This window comes from Passer domesticus, chromosome 2, assembly GCF_036417665.1.
Source record: "Passer domesticus isolate bPasDom1 chromosome 2, bPasDom1.hap1, whole genome shotgun sequence".
NCBI lineage: Eukaryota > Metazoa > Chordata > Aves > Passeriformes > Passeridae > Passer > Passer domesticus.
This window is the reverse complement of record NC_087475.1, coordinates 49623399-49630813: the sequence shown is the minus strand read 5'-3', so window position 1 is coordinate 49630813 and position 7415 is coordinate 49623399.

Here is a 7415-nt window from a genome sequence, read left to right as displayed (position 1 = left end):
GTCTTTGAAGTTTTTTGGATTTTACTTACCAGGTGGTCTTGACTCATAGCAGCATCTCCTCTGAGCTGCAGTCACACAGCACTGCAGGGAACCTACCTACTTCACTTTCTGGAGTAAAGAAGCCACAGGAAAAATTACATTTTTGCAGGATGGTTATATCTCTTATGGGAGCACAACAATCCCTGCTACTGAAGCTGAGATGGAGCAGAAATATATGTCAGAGAGCAGAAAGACTGATTCAGTTAAAAACTAGCATGTAGCAGTAATGGAAAACACTGGCTGAATGCAGTCATTAGATGGCAGAATTGATCAAGCAATAGCCTGAGTTTTGTGCTCTGTAGTGTATGCTCCAAACCAGATGGTTTAAAGAATAGATAGCAAGTAGCAGCTGGTGCTTGTATATATTCCCAAAATGCTGTACCTGGCTTACCTGCTGGCACTTTGAGCTAACACAGACCATGGTATTTGTATATCATTTCCAGAAGCAGCACTTCAGGGACTGGGGATCAGAGCATCAATCAATCAGGATTGCAAGATCATTTCTAGGCATGTGCCTTTGAAGACCTGTACCTGTGTAAATATTGACTATCATGATGCTGTCTGGCTATACATTTTTGGCAATAGCACAGGTCCAATCCACTTGTGTTTCCCTAAACATCATTTCTTTGAGAGGTTTCTTTCTGAAGTGAATCTCTTCAGCCAGTTTTTACTGCAGTTAGTTTCTTTGGGCACCAGGCAACTTCATTAAATTACTTGCCAAGCTCAGCTTGTTGCCAGCAGTCAAATTCTGTGGGAGCTGATCTCTCAAATTTTACCTATTTTTCTCCCTTATAACTGCAATACCTTCAGATAAAGAACAGCACTACCAGTTCTGACTGACTACCAGCCCTTGAACCCACATGATTTCATTACTGCTTTCCCTTTCATGAAAATAAAAAAGTATTATTTTTAATCAACCTGCTGACTCAAATAAATTATTTCAGCATTAGATTTTCTGGTCTTCCTCTTCCCATTAAGACTTCCTGTAGTCTAATTGCAGTTCCCAAAATACACATGCCTCAACCACCAGATTAAGCTGTTTTACATTCTTTATTATTGCCTAAAGGTAGTATTTCCTATGGGTTGGTTGACCCTAAGAAAAACTAGAGAAAATAAACTGAATTTAGAAACCTACAGCAAAAATGACCAGTTTTATGTGCAGAAATGACATTGGCAGGTGTGTCTCCAACTGATTGTTCATAAAGGTGTTTAAATATATAAAATCCACACATAAACACCAAAAGAAACTTAAAATATTTCAGCTCTTTTTTCCAAATTCAAAGTGGCATACTAACCCCACTTATTAAAAATTTCACACCTGATGTTTGGGGCTCTTTTTCCTTTATTTTTTTTTCCTTCACTTACGAGTGCATACAAAATCTCACAATAAACTGGTCTGCATTTCACACGTGATAATTCTCTACAATTACATTGGCATTGATACCTCCAAACATTTACCGCCTACTTCTGAACTTGTCACCTGGGATCCCTTTACAGTGAGTGGAAAGCAGCAGCCACTTCTGGAGGCAATTCATCCCGTCTATTTCAGATGTCTGCTTTAGGAAGTGTCTGCTTGAGAAGTTATGATTTCTCTCCAGTGATTGTAACAGGAGCCTGGGGGACCAAAAGCAGATAAAAATTCCCAGTCTCAACATTTGGTCTGGTGAATCCCATGCAGAGTCTAAGGTCTTGAAAACAAGATTGCAGTGTTCCACTGCCGCTTTATAAGAGCTGCATGCAACCTGTACCTGTTTTACTACAGTGAAGTAAATGATGAGGGGCACAATCCAACAAGAACATATCTTTCAAAGGTGACAAAATCACACTTGTAGAGGATCAGGATGTTAATAGGTATTTACCTTAAGAAAGCATGGTGGGAAAATCACAACAATCACCTGAAAAAGTTTCAGTAATGAAATGTAACAGAAGTACTAAAACTAAGTTGTAACAGAGAAGCATGTCACAAATGGTTTTACCATTTGGGTATTTGAATTTTGTACAATTTTTTATTTGACTGTACAGTGATCTCATTTTCCCTTCAACGAATAAACACTTTGACCAACTCTGCCAGGCCCAAATTTTAGGCTGAAAAAACCCAATAAGATAAACAACCAGAAATCTACTTATTTAACTAGGTTTAGAATATTTGAAGGACCACTCTCTTTCTTCATATTTACTTTAATCTGAATGACAATAACAGTATAAATTTAAAAAAGTGTTACTGGAATAGCCAGTAATTAGTTATTACTAGCAAATTCTGTTACCACTTCAAACACTTTCTTCACACCTCTTACCCCCAAGAATTTTGAACAACCCAGGGATGACCTATTTATAATTTTTCTATGATTTCTTTTTTATTTTTTTGTGTGTGTATGTTTGGTTTTAAAAACCACAAAGAAACAATTTACTATAAAGAAGATACAAATTGATTTTTAAAACTCGCTTTTCCAGTATTCCTTCTGCTATTACTTGCTATACACAATGAGTCAGCACATGATGGATTTCTGAAAGTGTATTTAAATTTCCAAGACTTCCTCTGTGTGTGGAATGCAAGAACCAATTATGGTTCTTGTAAGTTTTCTAGTCAAACAACAGCTGCCAGCAATGTGAACCATTGTGAGGTGCCTTACTGATCTTATATCCACTAGTCTGCAACAGAGAAGCTGTGATATATAAATGTCTTACAAACAGTTTCAAAGGAGCATCAGAAGTATTTCTGACTGGCACTCTGTATGTATGACAACTGTCTGCTTCAAAAGGTACAGTGAATGTCCACTGAGGAGAAAGTGAGTGAGGAAACATCTGCAGTAGATGTTTGCATCAACAGTTAAAACCCAACCTCCCATATTAATTTCCTTATTGATATGGGATATTCATATAGACAAACTTAAAATGAGTTAACAGCAACTTCAATGCTTTTATGTCTCCCAGAGCAGGTGATCTGGGGGGCTTCATCCAATTTTTTTGTTATAGTAAGTTTGGAATTTTCTAGTCTCAGTACTCTTATTAACTTCTGCTTCTATTCAGCTCCATGCAAGGTTGCTAGTGTCAGTAATTTGTTTTCTGTTGAAGTAATTAGAGTAATGCTTTCTGCTCTCAACATTTTGCAGCCTAAGGACAGCAGAGGACCACTCAGTTCAGTTCATTGCTTCAGGTAGCTGATAGGTGAAATTAAAAAAGTAAGTCATGTTGATTGGACCCACGTGGATATATCTTTCTTTGAGCTGATGAACTGAACTTTTAGAATTAGTGTTGGTACACTATAGTGTCATAGCTTCAAATAGTCATAGTTTCAAATTTAAAATGCATCTCAGATGGTCTTCACAATATTCCCTGACAAGTGTCTCTTTAAGGGGAATTATTGATATTAAAACCAAATTTCAAATTTGCAAAATATAAGGCTGTGTAAAAAAACAAATAGCTTTTAAATAATTCACTTTCTTGTGAGTGGTATATCTATCCTTTTGTTTATCTTAATATTCAAAGGTATTTCATTGTTATCTATGTTTTAAGACACTTTTGAATGTTTTTATTGTGTGTAATTACTCAAAACAATTTATAACATTGAAGAAACAGAGACAGTGGGAGAATTTTATTGACCTTCAACAAGAAATGCATCTAGATGAACACTGACTGTAAGAAAAAGCCCTTTAGCTTGTTTTGGGCAGCTTAAAATACCTTTGAGTTTTATGGAAAGTCTCCTAGTGACACTCACCAACCTAGTGACACTCAAAGAAAGGTTTCTGAGTTTTTGTTTGTTTGGAATTTTTTTAAATTTTTTTTTTTTCCTCAATCCTGCAGACCATTTCTCTACTCAAGGTATGAATTTTAATAAACTTCATTGCTTTTACTGGATTTGTTCTAGAGTTTTGGACCTCTAAATGTGTCCAGACCTTGTTTGCACTTTTAAAGTCTGCTCACTGTTACAGATTCCCAAAATCTCACTTTTACAAAACAAGAAATTAAGTTCAAGACAGTCAGACAATTGTTATATACAGTCAGAAAATTGTCATATATAGCTTTTTTCTGAAAAAGTTCTGTGGCACTTGTAGATATTTACCTTTCTATTCAGGAAATACAGAGAAGTTTCCCCTTAAATGATGTGGCCAAAGTCCATTCTTCTGCACAACTAGTGCATTATCCAAAGCATTATCAGAAAGGGTGGTGAAATAGGATATTCTAAAAGACAGCAAACATCCTGTCTTACACTTCATATTTCCAACACTACTGTGCATTAATGCCAAGAATGTAGTAATTGTTCCTTGGGGGATTCTAGGTGCCAGCAAGCTGTAACAGTGATAATTGTGATACCTAAGCTACCTAGAAGACACACTGGCAACATATGTATGTACAAGGCTTTGAATATTGTGCCTTGGTACACAGGTTAATCAAATCTTGTTTCTTTTAAGAATCTCTCTGAAGGGAACTTTGTTCATTACTGGGTATGATTGCCAAAATCCACGTACGGAAAATCATTCCCAGATAAGGAATACCTGAAACCATAGAATCAGGTAGAGAGTCTCATTTTTCAACAGGAATGTTAAACAATATCTATAAAATTTTAGGAATATAGTGACACTTAAACATTTCATATGATCAGCAGTCCTCAAGATTTGTAGAAAGAATGAGTAGGGCTCTCAAAACCAAAAATGCTTAAACTAGTAGTCAGGTAAGCTTGAAATGACCTGAAGTTTTGGAACAGTGCTATGAAATATTATAAATGCCCCTCACTAAACTCCAGGTTTGTCACCAGCAGAAATAGCGTTCGGCAGGCAGATACTTTAGCTGTTCCCATGACCTTTGTCCTCATTAGGACCAGCATCTTGGAGATAGATGAATTACAAAAGTTGTATTTGTGATTCAAAAAGACTTACAAGAAAATACAATACAGCATAAGCCTGATTGTTTCAACTAACAGAAGCCAGAATACAATCCAGTTGTTTGGATGTGCAATACTGATAAAAGTCCACTCTCACAAAACAAAGCTAGGCATTAAATGGGGGGGTCTGTATCCTGTGTTATTTTCTTTTGGTATTACTGTAAAAGTTGCAGAAAAGCGTGACTGGATCTACCTCTTCCATGTTTAATGTCTTCCCGAGAAAAATCGTTTAGATCGACCACCGTTTACCCTGCAGTACTCTGTCAATCCTACCTTGGAGATTAAAACTTGCAACAAAAGGTTGCTGAGGAAAACATCATGGATACTGGGGCTGGGAAAGTACCAAGAAAACAGCCAGCTGCACAGACTGGTGCTGGACATGCAGGTGGCACCAGCTTCCCAGTTCAGAAGAGTTAGCCATGAGACTTTTTCATTGTTTTATTATTGTATTAAGATGATCCTCTATAGCTTCTTAAAATAGAATGGGTTATCCTGATTCTGGCATTAATCCTTCTTTGTATAGGTGTTTTGGTACTCTATCTCTTATACATTTCTTTAAAAGCAGTGGGCAAAACCATTGCCAGAATGGGACTCAACCACACATTGACAAACATTCTCTGAGAGCTATTCTCAAAACTGCAATATGTTTAGGAAATTTAGGAAGTTTCAGAGGTATTGAAGGTATTGAAGAGTCCTCATAAGAAATCGCTTCTATATATGAATATAAGTCCCTAAAAAAATATAAAAGGGAGTACTCTCATAGAGAAATTTGATTAACTGTATTCTTCTGTCTAAATATTCTCATTTACCATTACTAGCTTAACACTAGAAACTAAAGTCACACACCATCTGCATCTGGCAGATGCAAGTGGAATGAAGACAAAAAGGGTCAAGGAAACATATCCAAGAGAATCAGATAACTTTAGCCCAGTAACAGTGCAAACTAGGAGAAATCAAGAGACAACCAACCAGAATTAAATGACAGAACACTCACCTGATGGGTGGCATGGACATCATTGGGGAAGGGATCCCTTTACAGATGCTTCCTGTTCAAGCTGTTAATCAGAGAATTAATAAAAGAGGAATTGGAAACCTTCACTTGGACTTTAATTAACATGGGATCCTAGGGCTGGGCTCTATTATGGTCGTTAGTATGTGTAAACCAGCTCCTCTGTGATGCCATACTGAAGAGGGAGGGAAACTGCTGCACAACAGCAGCTGGAAGAGTGAGAATGAATATATGACACAAACAGCCCTTCACACATTAATGTACAGAAGGATGCAGTATTCCAGGGACTAGAGCAGAGATTTTCCCCTGCAGCCCATGGTGAGGACCACGGTGGTTGACTATTCCCCGGCAGCCCATGTAAGTCCCTGGTGAAGCAGGTATCCACCTGCAGCCCACAGAGGACCTCACATGGGGGCATGTGATGTGCCCTGGAAGAAGCTGCATCCCCGGAGCTGCTCAGGGAAGGAAGCATGGGAGTCAGGAGTGAAGCTGAGCCTGGGAATGATGGAGGATGAGGTGAAATTTTACTTTTTTTTTCTTATTTCTCATTATGTTACTCTGATTTGATTGGAAATAAAATAAATTAATTTCTCCAAGCTCAGTCTGTTGTGCTTGATTTAATTACTGAGTGATCTCCTTTCTGATTTCAACCCACAGGCTTCTTATTATTTCTTCTGCCTCCCCTGTCCTCTCAAGGAAGGGGACTGGTAGAGCAGCTTAGTGGGCACCTGGAACATAGCCAAGGCCAACCCACCGCCCTGATAAAAGCTGCACTGATTTAACTAGTGAGACTGAACTGCTGGATTTTGCTTCTCTAATGTCTTAGTGGTATTTCCAATTAACATCTCTTTTCAAAGAGGTAATGACAGTTTGTCCTATAAAAGGAGGTCTGTGCTGGCAGACAGTGAAATTCTGAACAGAAAGGTATAGAACAACTTGAACAAAACTTAATAAATATGAAAAACTTTTCTGTGTGAGATGAAGTCCTGACTTCTTGAGGATAAGTATGAAATGAGAATACAAATCAGAGAGTGCCATCTGACTTCAGTGTGGTCTTCTGGGAGATCACAGGTTATCTTTACGTACTGCTTCTTCATCAATAACAGATGAGCTACTATTTCTTCTTACATGTCATTGCCCTTTCCTCAAAAACAAAAGGATGAAGTGGAGCACTGTGGGGAGAAAAAGGTGAGGGAGAGATCCATGAGGGGGGATAATTGGATCAGTTTCTTTGAGCTACACTTTTATAAAAAAGGCTTGCGAATTAGCTAAGCGTAGTCTTTTCTGATATTGCTAGAAACTTCATTGGCTAAATTAATTGGCTAGAAAACTTTAAATGCAAAAGACTAAATTCATAGAACCATAAAATACAAGGAAAACCTGCTAACATTTATGGATTAAAACTATTTTGATCTTTCTGAGGGATTAATTGATGCTGTATTAACATCAAAGACTTTCTCTATTGATATAGACACACCTGAATATAAC